General features: G+C 44.3%; 1 protein-coding gene across 1 annotated transcript in view; it reads right to left on the reverse strand.

Annotated features, from left to right (window-relative positions):
* LOC119162276 (phosrestin-2-like) overlaps nt 1-16,208 on the reverse strand; it is an 838,310-nt gene that overhangs the window by 814,510 nt on the left and 7,592 nt on the right. The gene's annotated exons all lie outside the window — the stretch shown is intronic.

Genomic DNA, 16,208 nt, shown 5'->3' on the forward strand with positions numbered 1-16,208 from the left:
TCTCTACCTGCCTCAATCTCGCCCTTCGCGTTCTCACGTGTTGGGTAGCAAACCAAATTTCCTGGACTGGTTCACCTCCCTGTGATGCCTTCTCTACCAATTCAGCTTCTCTTCTTGGTATAGCAGACATTTTTATTAATACTTTACCCCCAAGATGAGCTTTTTAAGATCAGCCGGTACTTGATGAAAAGTAAAAAGGTGGCAACAAAATATAGTAATTTCTTTCATTATTGCAACCCTCCATACATCTGTGGGTTGGCTTTGTATGTATGCTGTCGAGAGGACATGTTGAATAAATTATAATCAGAATGAGCGCTGCTCGATAGAATTGTTTGTTCAAGATGGCAAATATTTTCGACACATGCCAGCAAATATCAGTTTTTCCTGGATACTGGTCAAAGACCCAGACCTGCGGAGGGCACAGTGGGCTTATCCTGACGGTCCCGACATGAATGTCACCCAGTGCACGCCAATGCGTGTTTTGCAGCATGACGTCAATAAAGCTTCACACCCCCTTGCCCCCCCCCCCCTTTTCAAGGACCGTTAAGACGTCTTATATGGCACCGAAGCCTGAAAAACGGTGAACACGCGGCACATTCCTCAGGGAGAAAGCCCACGAGCTTTTTTCCCACATTGTACCGTGTGCCGAGTGAGCAGCAAAGGTACGCCGCCTCCCACAGGATGCGTCATCGCCCGGCGTCAGGGGGGAACTAATATCAACAACCGAAGTAACAATGCATAAATACGCTAGGACACTGATGAACCAAATAACGTGTGGCGAGTGAGACAGCGGTAAAGCGAACTACGCGGTCAGAGTCATGGTGGACATCTCCTTTCTCTTCTCCGTAGCGTAGCACGAGCTGGAAACCAGAGTGGCTTTCGTACTATGAAGCAAGCTCACGAGAGTGCAGTTGCATTATCCTTTCTTTTCCTTCCTTTCTTTCCGGGCGCAGTGTGGGCCCATTTACGACATTAGCACAGGCGCGCAAAGACTCGTCGTGGGAGCCCATCATGCGGAGCACGTTGTGACCCGATGAAAATAGCCTCGCGCAAGCGCGAAGCGGTTCCCGAGTGTGTGGACATGTCCCTCTCTTTGTTTCCTTGGGAGGGCGTTTTTTGCCCCAAACGGATGGGCACTGATTGAGCTTTTTCGCGCATTCTTTTGTCTTGGACCGACATAGCGCCTGGAATGTCCAGAGTAGGTGGACGCCATAAATTCACACAAAGCGGGACCAGAGCTTTAGTGACACATTGAGTTATCTCGAGTGCCTTCTACTTTAGAAGAGCTCGTGTACACAACCGACGCTGAAGCGATAAAATTGGAGCTCGCTAGGGAAACCAGCGAGAACCTCCCCTTTCAACTTGAGTGCGAATTTCCGGGCTCATATTTTGTGATTTCTTTCTTTGACGAAGGTGACCACAAAAACAAAGGAAGATTCAGCTATTTGACACAAACCCAAATGATCACCTTTTTTTTGTGAGCGTGCGCGCGCGCGCGCGCGTGTGTGTGTGTGTGTGTGTGTGTGTGTGTGTGTGTGTGTGTGTGTGTGTGTGTGTGTGTGTGTGTGTGTGTGTGTGTGTGTGTGTGTGTGTGTGTGTAAATCAACAGTTTTTTAGGCCCTACGCACTTTCATTTATTTAGAAACAAGGTAAATCAAGAATTCAACGTCAAATTTACGTGGTGAAAGTATGAATTCACCATCCGAGTATACGGCAAGCAGAATACATCACCTAAGTTTGTCGTAAAAGTCAGTAGTTAAAAAGTGGCCTAATTCTTGTTGAAACATAATGGTGGCTCCGCGTGGAACGTTAAAAAATGCTGAAGAACAATCAACACCGACCTCATTGCATTCGCAGTTAGCTGAAGCACCCTTTCCACACTTGACAGGCAAGAATACAAGAATACGAATGAAATAGTCTTAGAGAACTTGGGAAAAAAACGGAACTAAAGAAAGAATGAAACCGGTGTGTGACAGTGAACTAGGTACCTCAATAAAGCTTTTTCCTGCAGTGATCTTTGTCAAAACTACTTGCACTACTGAGCTACCTACCTACGATTTCGCAAGGCAGCAAGGTGAAACAACAGGTTTATTTGTGCACTCGTAAAACCACAGACACCCAAGACAATGCAGTGAATTTATTATGTGGACTAGAATTTTTGAAGTTTTCATCTCTTTCGAAACCTGAATTGGCGCGTTCTTAATAAGTTAAAACAGACTTCCAACAATCCGAATGAGAGGAACAGGGAGAGGAAAAAAGAGGAAGAATGTCACGCAGGTCAACTAGAATGGAATATTCGGTTTTAAATACCTTGCAGTGGTAACAGGCGAGAACGATAAGAAGGTACTACTGAGAGACAAAGAGCAAAGACACGTGATCCTGTACAATTGGCACCACGCACTATCACAGCAAAGGAACACGTGCAGCACAGGGATTGCCAATGAAGAAGAAGAACATATACTTTATTTGTCGAATCCAGACGGTTCGAGTCCGGCGTTTTTTAGTGGGCCTGGGCACCCACCGCGGATGCGGTTCCGAGACCTTGTCTCGAAGCGGCTTCCTTGGCCCGTTGGACTGCCCAGAGTTGTGCTGTCAGGTTCGAGCTGAGCAGTGCGGCCTTCCAACGCAAGTGGAGGCTGGCGGTGGAAGAGTGAGATGAATCGGCACTGTTTGAATTGTTTATTAGGCCCTGACACGCCCACAGCATGTGACTAAGGGTGGCAACCTCGCCACATGACGTACATCTGTTTGTAGTGTATATGTCTGGATACATGGCGTGCATGAGTGTGGGGTTTCTGTATGAATATGTTTGTAATTGTCTGAAGTGTACCGCTTGCGTTCTGTTTAGCCTTTCGTCAGGAGATAGGTATAAGCCTCTTTGTAACTGGTAATGTGTGGCGATGTCATGAAACCTGGTCATACGATCCTCCCATGCCCAGATGTCTGCAGTTCCCCGCGGGGGCTCGTCGTCCTCCGGCGATGCGATGCTCGGTGAGTGAGGCCTCGAGCAACGCGGTGAGCCGCTTCGTTGGGGGTGCTCAGTCCGGTATGTGCCGGGATCCATAACAGGTGCCTTCGGTTATCGAAGTCGACCTCTCCTGGATGTATGGGATGTCGTTGGAGTATGTGAAACGCCTCTTGCGAGATGCGTCCGTTGGCAAAATTGCGAATTGCTGTTTGCGAATCACTAATCACGTATGTGGCATTGGTCTGTGTGAGGACCAGTGCTATAGCCGCTTCCTCTGCCGCTTCAGCGTGTGCCGTGTTCACCGTGAGGCTTGCGATGTACTTGCCACGATGGCCGGTAACTACCGCCACGAAACTGTTTTTATTGGTATAACACGCAGCATCAGTGAAAACCGCTTCAGTGTCGTCGGAGTAGCTTTGAGTAATGCGTTGTGCCCTGGCTTTACGCCGTCCCGTATGGTGGGGGGGGGGGGGGGTGCATGTTGCGAGGCAATGGGGGTACGTATACTTGCTCGCGTACCGATCTTGGAATTTCGACTTTGATGCCGTGCTGCATATGGTACGTGATGCCAAGTTTGTCGAGTAGGTGTCGGCCTGGGCGGGTCTTGGATAGGCGCTCGAGCTGAGAAACTTGTTGCGCCTCCACGAGTTCCTCGAGGGTGTTATGCAACCCTAGCTCTAGGAGTTTGCTGGTGCTAACTCCGGGCGCCAGTACCAACGCGAACTTGTACGTCTTGCGTATAAGGGCGTTAAGCTCGTCTTTTTCCGCAACTGTCCATTTGTGAAACCGTGCCGTGTACATTAGTTGTGAAATAACAAAGGCTTGTATGAGTCGTATGACGCTGCCTTCGCGCATGCCCGCATGTTCGTTCGTGATGCGTCGGATGAGTTGCAGTCTACTTAAGTTTGTGCTGCCTTATTGCGTTTAAGAATATCAATAGTGTTTGTGCGGCGATTGCTTAGGGCTTGGAAGGTTCATATTATTTAGAACAACCGGGGCTGCACTATCTAAGAATTACTTTTATTCGAGCCAACTGATTAGCATCTGTCACGGCAAATGAATAATACTGGCGATAGCTTAAACCTCGCGTTGAACTCGCTTTAGTTGGGTCCTAATTACATACTCCAGGAGACATTAGAAAAAAGAAGAAGCATTTCATGTCGAAAAAAAAAACGCCAGGCCTGCGTGGAAGGCAAATCACAGTCACAGCAAAATTTAGAAGAGCGGCCTTTCACAGCCTTTTCTAAACACTCATTGGGTAACTGCTGCAAGCACACTTGCTTGATACCCACTACGGCAATAATAATAAAAATTTTTGGCGAAGTAGGCCGGCATTCGCTACACTATTTTCTGTCATTCTTTTCAGAAGTGTGGTATCTGCTAAACTATTGCGAGGAATTCGTGCCACTTGTTCATGCAGTGGCTGATGACGATGAGGAATTATGCCTGACGTGGGTATGTGCCACAGCCAATAGCTCAACAAAAACAAGCTTTCGTAATAAGTTGGAGCACGGACGACCCACTCGTTACGCTATTCACGTTGTGCAACGACTGCTTGTATTTTCGTTGTTTTAAACGCTTTATAAGTCGTATTAACCCGATTACTTTTCCGACATCAAACCTGCCTAAGGCAAGTTTGCCAACAAGTCCCAAGCACCGAGGTAGCTCTATGGTATAATACTAGGCTGGCACCCAGCGGACCCGGGTTCGTGCCCTACCGTGTCATTGGTGCTAGTTTTTTGTTTTGCTGATTTCGCGCGATGTGGTGACAGACACCGGTGGTGGCGGCGGGGGACAATTAAGTCGCTGCGCGAGACCCGAGTTTTGATCTCGAAACTGCTTTCGCTGTAATAAAAGCGGATGTCAATATTGATGGCCACAGTGGCCACTCATGTTATATTATGATGGACAAGAACAAAGGCGGAGAAAACAAATTGGACACTCATATGCGTATCTAAATATATCACTTCAAGCGATAAATTTTATCCCCTTCATCCACGAATTAAAGAGGACTGTCAAAAACGCATGAAATTTGTGTCATATAATTCCAAAGCACTCAGCATTGCATGCAAAGAAAAAAATGAAGAAATGTGTTGTTCTGTGTCAGTTTTAGAAATTAAAGTTAATTATCACGTACTTAGTTATCTTACAACTCTGTCACCAGTCAGGTTCTGTAATTGAAAAAGAGATTCAGCTATTTCAGTCAAAACGCTTGCAGAGTTTCTTGATTGATTGTCTTCAATGCAAGTGCCAAAAAAGATACTTTTCACGTTGGTCCTGGAACGCGGCGCGTCAAACAATTATCGAACATGGGAGTGTTTCTAGCAAAGTCATCGTCTACGTCATTAGGCAGCAAATTGAAATAATTGACTAATATTTCTCCATTCAGGAAACCAGGAATGTGCATAGCGAGTTTTAGGCTATCTGAAGAAATACGCCATATGTGACGCACCTTCAAAGTTCGCGTACACAAGTATGTATGCCTTGACTGAAGTGGATTTATAGGAGGTTTATTTCAAGAATAAATTTAAAAAGTTGTTGGACATAAAACATTGATATGCAATAAACTAGTGCAAAAGGTGTGGAATACGTGTAAATAAATTGGAGACGTCAATTTTTTACAATGAAGTGCTTGAAACATACCTGGTTTTCAAAATACACTAGCGTTTACGCTTAATGAGCACTCAGTGAAAAGTTTTATTGAAAGGTAGGGGGAGGAGCTTAATTGTGCATGACCACATTCTACTAATCTCATACAAGCGATGTTTTCTTGGCTGGAACGTACGAATCGTAGAAATCTATGCAAACTAGACACTTTCACTGAACAGAAAATCATCAAAACTTATATTAAATTTCAATAACAAAACATAAACGAGCATTGTGGCTGTTAGCAGACTATTGAATCGGCACGCTCGTTTGTGCTCTGTCACCGGGCTGATGTTGTCATCAGATCCTGGTAATCACAATGTGCTTGGCCATCCATACTGTTTGGTTGGACATTGCGGTCAATAAGCTAGTTTACCTAGAGTGTTCAAACCAATGCCGACCAAATTTTAAGTCGGCGTCTTTTGTTGGAACACATGCACAGTCGCACAATACTTGTGCTAGAGGTTGAAGCCTCAATCACTTGGCAGCAACATGAATAAAATTTTTTGCAAATTTGGTCTAAGAGTAAGCAGGTGTTATTCTTGTGCACCGCATGTTAGTGCGAAACTCTTCTTAAAATGAAATTTAGAAGTGGAGCTCAGTTGACCCGTGTAGTACGAGCAGGAATTATCAACATTATGAACCGGTACGTGCTCGCTTCATCATCTTCAACTTTTGCTTCACTCCCACAGCAAGTGGGCTGATTTGTCCGGCTGTTGGATGCAAAAGCTATGATAGGCGAGAATTTTACCGACTAAAAATTCTGCCACATTAAATACAGGTGACTAAAAACTACGTAAAATCACGTAACAGCTAGTCAAGCGGCTAAAGTCTCGTAAGATCATGTAGCATCTAATCGCGTTACTGAAATCATGCAACATCACGTATCAACGCTCACGTAACTAAAGGTCACCTAACATGTCCCTTCTCAGGCAAGTGAGATCACATAACAGCTGGTCACAGCACTAAAATCACGTAACAGGTAATCATGACACCAAAACGAGTGCTAACACGTATCAACTAGCTATGTGACGAATTCCTCCCAGAAGACATATGACTGAATTCACATCATGTAAGAGCTACTTACGTGACATGTTACAATTATAAACCACGTGACAAATGGTGATGAGCCTAAAATTATGTATTCTCACCTAAGAGAAGAGTTAGTTACGTGGCACGATCTCATCAAAAGGCACGTAACAGCTATTCACCTGAGACGTTCCGGTCAAAAACCACATAGTTAGTTAAAGAACTAAAATTAGTCACGTGACTAAATTGACATTAAAAAACGTAACTAGTTACGCAACGTGTTTCCTCTAAAACTCTGTGAGCCATGCATACTGTGGAGAACCGACGGAAACCGGAGGAGAATCGCCAATTCCCCGCATTCTTAGTACCACTAACTAAAACTCAGAAAATCGAGCAAAAGCTTAGCATTGCTACCAGAACTCCACTGTCAGTTTGAGCATTACACCACTAACTAGTTAAAGCTGCACACTAATCTCAGATTCACGCCAACACGAATTTTTTTTCGAAGCCATAAATGAGTAAATAAACTATGTAGTGATGTAATAGCAGCAAATAATATTTTAATATAAAAGTATAATCGAGACAGAAACATTGATATTGTCCCACGTCATTTTTAAGGTGTTTAGCTCATTGTATTTTCTCGCATAGTATCAGCTCTTGTTAATAGTGCCTAGTGCTGGCTACCATTGATTGTCTACTATTTATCATCAGACTGTTTACGTTCACATAGGGACGAGGGCCTCGCCCGATATCTTGAACACATACTGACCTGCGGGAGCTGATTCCATTTTATACCCCCGAATTTCGTAATTTCCTCACTCGCCAAACTATTTGCCATCCTCAGCCACGCTTCCTATTTATTAGTATCCATTCTGACCACCTGATTGACCATCATTTATTTGTCCTTTTCATAGCGTGATCTGGTCGAGTTCGTTTGCTCCTGTTGAGAATTAGCTGGGATATCGGCTACCCATGCTTGTTCGCTGATTCACCTTGCAGTTTCTCCAGCTCCTGGAGTTACACCCAACACTTTCCTTTCAGTTGCATGCTGTGCGGTCCCTACATGTCTAGATTTTATGCGTAACTATTTCCTATTTATAAGCTGTTGTGAGCAGCGCTTGTCTTTGTCTTTTTTTTTTGTACTTGCGGAAATGTTGTAGGCCCGTGTGCTCAGATTTGGGTGCACGTTAAAGAACCCCAGGTGGTCGAAATTTCCGGAGCCCTTCACTACGGCGTCTCTCATAATCATATAGTGGTTTTGGGACGTTAAACCCCACATATTAATCAATCAAATTCTTTTTTTGTACTTGTCATATTCTTTCGTTAATGTGTGACAGCCAATTATGTACAATCATATAGGTTAAAAATAATTCTTCTAGAACAAATACCATCTGCTGTAATTCTGTATTGATCTCGAAAAGGCTCGCATGCCTGCCTAACAAACTTGATGTTCCTAAATTTAACCTTACTATATTTCACCCAGAGAACCCAATAAACAAAGCAGCAGACTGGTACCACACTTTAAGGCCATCGAAATCTCTCTTCTTGATGTATACTGAGTAGGAACAGCGTAAACAAGCAAAGCCAACAGAAGCCACATAAAAACAAAGACTGACGCTGACTTACTACCTAAATACTACAAAACACTAAGCCCGCTTTTACACATGCTCACGTATCAACAACTCAATAAACATCCTGGGTGAGCATACAGAAACTGCATTTCTTTGTTACTTATATGCAGACTTTGCGTACTTACACACCTGATAGCATATTTTCTTAGGTGAGCCGCCTATTATTTCTCCTTACGTCTTTGCTTTTGAACGGTTGACGAAGGTAGCGTGATTAGACTCTGGAGAGTATTTTCTAACATTTCTTTTCCTGTAATGTTCGGTTAGTAAAAAAGAGCGAAAATAGTATGAGAGAAAGACAGAGAGGTCAACCAGAAATCAGGGCACCCGGTTTTCTACTCTGGACTAAGGGAAGAAAGATGAGAAAGAATGCGAAGAGCAAAAAAAAAAAAGAGCGGGGGTGCCTATGGACTAGACCACCACCACGCAGAACGTTTAATATGTCCTTGACTGATTTTCCGCGCGAAGACAAATCGTGTCAGCTTTTGAGCACTGACTGTTCTGACAAAGGTCTGTCGTCAAGGTGGGCTAACACAGCAGCTAGCGGCTTTCCGTGCAGGCTGTAGCGAGGGCAATGACAGAGAAGTTGCAAAGTTTACTCCGAAACACACCATTGCTGTTGTCCGAGTACAACTAATGAATATAAACCTATATTTTGCTTCACTTTAGTGTCATTGTACCGTGCGCTCACATCGCACAATACATAGGGATCTGGCATTACGCCTTTATCGAAATGCGACCACCGTCGTCCAGATCAAACCCACGTATTCAGGGTAAGCAGACAAGCACCGGAAGCATTAGGTCACTACGGCGGCTTACAAGGGGAGCGGCCAAAGGTTCCTTTTGTTTTAATATTTTGTGTGTTCCTCTTTTCAACGTTCTCAGAATACCGTATTTCCGTATTTACACGATTGTAACGCGACCACAATTGTAATGCGAGGGATGACCTTTGGTTGCTTCCTGTAAGAAAAAAAAATAGTCATTTCGGTATTCGATTATAACGCGGAAGTCGACTTTACGTAGCAAAAATATGGGAAAAACGTCAGGCCTGCCCGCAAGGCGCATCACACTCACAGTGAAAGCTAGGAAAGCGGCCCTTCAGAGCCTTTTCAAAACACTCATTGGGTAACTGAAAGCACGTTTGGTCGATACTCACTGGGGCATTAATAACAACTTTATTTAGGCAGTAGCCCGGCAATCGCTATGCTATTTTCTGTCCTTCTACTGAAAAGATTGGTATCCGCTAAACACATGCAAGAAATTTTGTGCCAATTGTTCATGCAGTGACTGATGACCATGAGTAATTAGGGCTGAAGTGGGGATGCGCCACACTTATTAGGGGAAAAGAACAAACTTTTGTAAAGGGTTCGAGCATTGTACGACCAACTCGTTACGCTAATTGCATTGAGGGACGACTGGTTGTTCTTTCGCTTTTTTAAAACGCTTCATAAGCCGCAATAACGCTATTGCTTTCCAGACATGAAGCCTGCCTAAGGCAAGTTTGGCAACAAGTCGCGAACACCGGCCTAGCTTAGTAATAGCATACTGTGCTCGCGCCAAGCATACCCGGGTTCGAGCCCCACTGTGTCGTCGGTGCTAGGTTTTTCTTTGCTAGTTTCGCGCGGTAGGGTTACGGACACCCGCGGCAGCGGTGGACAACTGCGCGTAACCCGAGTTGTGATCTCTCAACAGCTTTCGCTGTAAAAATTTACATTCGAGTAATTACGGCAATATTTTAGGTAAACAATATAAAAATGTGGCATCAGGCGTGATTGCCTACCTTGCTTTTCTTCCACAATTCATTCAACTGTATTTTTTTATAAAATGACGTCGGTTCGCCCATCGCCAAAAATCCGCCGGTCCCGCTGTCCAGTTCAGACCAGGCAGTCGCTAAGCCTCTTTAGTCTCACAGTATAGACGCTGCCACTGCCACAAATAATGAGGAATTGCCCGATACCATAAAGCAATGAAAACATGTTGGCACATCTTCCTTTTTCGTTCATTCTTTCTTAGTTTCTTTCCATTTACTTTACCTCTGTCCATACACCTCCTTCTGCGGTGAGTTCAAGGTGAAAAAGAAACACACTGCAAAGGGTGTATCAAGAACGCGAACAAGCAGTGACATTTCTCCAACCTCTAAAACAATTGTGAATTCTTTGAAACTAATACCACACAAATACAAAATCTCTTGAGGACAAAAATCACTGTGTCTCTCTGAGTGGACCTGCAACTTTTACATATATAGAAATCATGCCTAACAGCGAGTGATAAATACTATTATTTAAACAGTAGTAATGGAGCAGCAGCTGGATCCTTGTGCGCACTAATAAAAGAAAGAAAAATAGTAATAATACCCGGCATTTTACGTGCCAAGACCGCGAGAATAATATGAGTCTGAGGAAACTTCTACTACCTGGGGTTCTTTAACGTACATCGTGATCTAAGTATACGGGCTTCAAGCATTTTAGCTTCAATTGAAAATTCGCGGCCGTGGCCGGGATTCAATCCCGCGACCTGCGAGTCAGCAGTCGAGACTACCGTGGTGGTTCCAAACCAAGATTTTGAAACCAGCTACACTGGAATAAAATTTGAGAATGGGGTGACATTGTAAGGGAAATCATCCTTTTATATGATAATAATGCCCAACACGGAACAATATTTTGCATCACTATCCCTTACACCTCCTCGCTGTCATCAGTGGAGACGCTTTCGAAAGCAGTATCTACAATCTACGTCCCCTTTCTCGAATAAAATAATAAAAAAATACCCACATTAAGCTTGGCTTTTAAATGTCCCGTGTCATACAGACAGCTGGCAGGCTACAGCGTCACCCCTGTTTCAACTGTGGTAAGACCAATGGGCGGCCGACTGGAAAACTTGAAATGACAGCAAGTTAGATAAAAGCAAACACGCGCAACTACAGCTATCATATCACGTCACTGGGCTAAAAGAGTATATGGCTGCAAAGAAAATCCATATTTTGCCTCACCCCACCCTCTTCAAGAAAAAACAACAGTAGCACAAACAAACATTGCTTCACACACAGACATAAGAGCGGGCTATTTCGCAAATAATACTCCTGTGTCGAAATCTGTCTGAAAATTTGACAAAACGTCGCGCCGAGGCTCTGCAATAAAACTACCATGAAAGCAACACAGACGGCGCTGAACTGTATACTTTCTGACCGGAGGCATCAATTCAAGAGACTTGATGCAAAATGAATAAAAAAACACGTTTTGGTACTGTGAATACATGAAGCGCATAGCTGCGATGGGAAAAACAACTGTATAAAGACAAAAAGTGATGAAATAACACGTATTAAGATTTGGGCAAGCTAAAGAGAGGTCCAGCTGCGCTATATTTAACAACCTACTAATAGTGAGCTGACTATTTCTGGCTGACAAAGAAAGCACGCGTAATATAAAAATAACATGTGACTGCACTCCCACCTGCAAAAAGTGGGAGCATAGTCCCGACTTGCTATACCTGACAGTGATCCTGTTTTATAGGGCGTTGTTTCCTAATGCCTGCTGCAGTACAGTCACGTAATATTTTTCAGGTTTCACAGGCTTTTTTTGATAGCAAAAAAAGGGCGGAAGGGGGGGGGGGCATACAATAAGTACGTTGCTGAAAATAGCGTAGTTAGAAATCTGGTCATTTGCACGGGACGATTTTAAGGATAAAAGGGAAGCATGCGAGTTTGTAAAAACACATACATCAAGTTAGTTCGGTATCAATGCAGCAATAAGTCACCGCGCGTAAAGGGATGCACTCAACTGAGAATGCACCCGTATACACATTTCACTTAGTTTTATACCTTTAGAAGAAACAAAAGAAGTACACGCAAAATGTTCTTGCTGTCATCAATGTTGCCTCTCTAAGCCTGGTGTCAATTCAGCTGGTGCTGTACGATATGAGGGGGAGGAGGTGCTCACAATAGAAGCTTCGAATTCGCAGTGTCTGATGACGTCTTCACTTGTCGCGAATTCACTTGGCATTCGATTACTCAACGAAGTGAATTTAAACATTCACATTCATGCCCCGCCACGATGGTCTAGTGGCTAAGGTACTCGGCTACTGATCCGCAGGTCGCGGGTTTGAATCCCAGCTGCGGCGGCTGCATTTCCGATGGAGGCGGAAATGTTGTAGGCCCGTGTGCTCAGATTTGGGTGCACTGTAAAGAACCCCAGGTGGTCGAAATTTCCGGAGCCCTCCACTACGGCGTCTCTCATAATCATATGGTGGTTTTGGGACGTTAAACCCCACATATCAATCATCAAACATTCACGCTCATGACGCAATGATACCTAGTCTGGTGTGCCGCATTATGTGCGTTCGTCACCACATACTGACGGTGGCGTGAATAAAACTGTGCAACGCAAAGGAGCGTTCGTCAGATACGGCTGCGGATATACAGACATTCCAAACACGGGCACAATGCATTCTTCTAAGATGCACCGGATACATGCAGTGAAAGAAATACTTTTTATTTAGTAAACAGTTAGTATTGCAATGTAGTAGGGTGTTATTATTCTGTATTGTTACTTCTTCTCTTTATTGCTTATGCCAAAGCAGTATTTTATTGTATGTAAGATTTATTCAAATTTTTCCTGCACATGTAACTATTTTATGCTCACTTTTTTTCGTGCAGTTCTTTTGCTGAATATATATGTAACTCGATGTGTATGTACTTATAATATTCCATTCCAATTTTTTTTTCGGACTGCTTGTTGCTACTGCCCAGTGTAATATAGTATAGTCGGGTTGTTGGGTGCCGTCAAGCTACTTATTTAGCTTTTAACCTGACGGAACCATCCAGCATGTTTATACTGGGAAGTAAGTTGAATTGAATTGAAGGGTTTCAAAAGGGGTAGAAACACATGGGAAGCGACGATGCCGATCCAAATAACTTCGGAAAGGCTCGAGAACTCAGCTGTGTAAAGCTTCATTGTGATGCAAGTTGCTCAGATTGCCATACATCTGGCTTTTCCTATGTAGTTGCAAGTTGGAGTGAATTATCTTTAGAAAGCTTTCAAGAACTAATTATAAATATAAACCTCTTCACGCGTTGGTATTTTGTCCTGTTATATATCTGAAAAAGCCAATACTGTGCCCCTGATTGTCAATGTGTCATTGTTGGATTAAGCCATGGCACTTTTATATTGGAACAGAAATTGATATTAAAATGTTAAATATGTATATGGAGTGTAAATAGGGGTATGGCAGCTTACTCTGCATCAAGTTATCTGATTACTAATGATGAAGGCGACTTCCGCACGAGCAACAGGGTACACAATGCATGCCGTTGCTGAAACGTTCATGCTACATTGAGTGTCGGACTTGAGTCAAGGGGTCCCTCTAGGGACCGCCTGCAAGTTTGAGCCCAATAGAAATGACGGGGAGGGGGGGGGGGAATATGCAGACCTCTCATGTCACACGCAGTCAGCAGCAGTTGTGTCTTGATAATTGAGCTGTGTGCGGCTGTTTACTAGTCTGGGATGAGCTCATATGTCTCTATTGTGAGCCACAAAGCATGTGCGAAAGCAAATGAACTGATCCCACAGGAATCACGCACCCGCGACTGTAGCCTCACGGATCAACAAGCTCATAGACGCGCACGGCAAAACACGTCAAGCATCCGGCGCTATCATTGTGACATCGTGGGCGACGCGGGATGACGAGGCATGCTCGCTTAAAACAAAATGTCGACAGAAAGAAACCTCTGAGCCAATAATTCCCAAGCCAGGACTGCGTTCGTGAGAAGAAACAAAAACGCATTAATATACACTGTTCGGGTGAAGATAAATAATTTCGGCGACCAATGCCGGCAGGGTTTACGAAACCTTCCCTTTTTCCAGTCAAGCAAAACATGTCACTCTAATAAGGGGTATACACTGCGTAATAATTAACAAAGGGGAGAGTGCTGTAGAGAGAGAAATGGGCCCGGTACAGTCTCATCAGAGGTGGCCCCGTAAGCCGTGTCTTCGGGAAAAGAAAGAGTGGGAATATAGGGACACAGACATTCAGGAGAACTCACTGCTTCAACGCGAATCTCTATGTAGATGACAGATTCCCGCCGGGCAACAGAACAGATGGTTCATATACATGTACACCTGTTTGAGGTAAAACAATGGTTTACCAGCAGCACCATAATTCGATCAGCTCGCGCATACGTAGCGGTGCTTTGTGTATAGAGTCAGACCGTTGCGGCCACAATTAGCACAGCCGGGGAGGGCGTGATATACAGGATGGTTGATCGAACTGCCAGTGAAACTGCAGCGTGCGCTCTGCCATCATGTTTTCAACCATTTCGGCTTCTCTATACTGAAGCTGTGTCATCACACAGGCATCGTTTGTAACCCCGCCGTGGTGGTCCTGTGGCTAAGGCACTCGGCTGCTGATCTGCAGGTGGCTGCATTTCCGATGGAGACGTAAATGTTGTAGGCCCGTGTGCTCAGATTGGGGTGCACGTTAAAGAACCCCAGGTGGCCGAAATTTCCGGAACCCTCCACTACGGCGTCTCTCATAATCATCTGATGATTTTGGGACGTTAAACCCCACACTTTTTTTTCAGACCTCACTTGTACAATAATGGTCGTGATCACCTCCGTCAATTTTATTTCCCTGAAACGAAGCCCTTCCTACAGCCACGTGCCGTCTTTCTTCACCTAGTTGCCGGGTTCCCTTTCCCTTTTTTTAAGGATTTATGAGCCTGCGTGATGGACCATCAAAATTCCTTATTGGTAAAGCATAATAGCACCTAAATTGCTTTAATTATTTTTTCATATGCGGTGTTATAGGCGGCATTTGCAAACAGAATGAACCTGATAATGACACGCAAAGGGAAGTTCTCTTTTGAGGTCTTCACCGTAAAATACTTCGGAAATAAAACATATTCACGACAAATAATGCTACAGTACACAATAGCATATATAACTATGTATGGAACTTTTTGGTGTTTGACCTTTGAGGGGATCACCATGTATGCCACACTACATAGCACGGGAGACTGATGGCACATGCGAGCACACCAATTTCATTTGCAGGACAAAGGGGCAGAATAAAAAGGTACGTGGGATTTACTGCTCCAGGAGACTCACCTCACACGTTCCATCTGGCCTAAACAGAGGTTTTGCTATGACACTTTTCAAAGCGTAACAGTAATGTGAAGTTTTTTGTCTTGGTTGCCCATCACATACTTCTCATTTAAATACCAATTCGCACACTGCGTCGAAACTGCACAAGTACAGCCGCAGCCACGACTGTGTAGAGTGCTCGAGCAGCCGGTTTTTGCTCTGCGGGCCGAAACCTTGAGGCAGGTTCGGGCTCTGAAGTGGTGTATCAGAAGCATACACGGCTTAGTTGTCCGGCTGCCCACGTCAAAGCCAGCCTGATACTGCCCCAAGGTTTCACCCTGCAGAGCGAAAACCGGCTGCTCGCGTACTCTACCCAGACCTGGCCGCGGCTGTACACCTTTATGACACCAATCATAGAAAGACGGTGCGAACTTTGTGATCTGCTGAATAAGCCAGCTATGGGTTATACAACCCAATCATCCTATACAACGCTCGCGTACTTAGATTTAGGTGCAGGTTAAACAACCCCAAGGTGGTTGAAATTTCGGAAGCCCTTTACTACGGCGTCTCTCATAATCATATCATGGTTGTGAGACGTTACAGCTCAGATATTAATTATTAATCTTTCTATCCAAGAGCGTTGAGAGTGACGTAGCTGCAGCTTTTTATATATCGCACCCTTTCAGTAGTCCTCTTTTGATCTTTTATGCAAACGGGTACCGACATGAATGACATTGAAGCCCTACTCACACGAGTTAGAGGAGCAGCACGGCATACCAAGCGGACCCTTGCTGACATGCTGTTCATTGATATGGACATCGAGCATATATGCCACATGCAACTAAATCCCGTCTCCCTCCC

Source organism: Rhipicephalus microplus, chromosome X (genome assembly GCF_043290135.1).
Source record: "Rhipicephalus microplus isolate Deutch F79 chromosome X, USDA_Rmic, whole genome shotgun sequence".
NCBI lineage: Eukaryota > Metazoa > Arthropoda > Arachnida > Ixodida > Ixodidae > Rhipicephalus > Rhipicephalus microplus.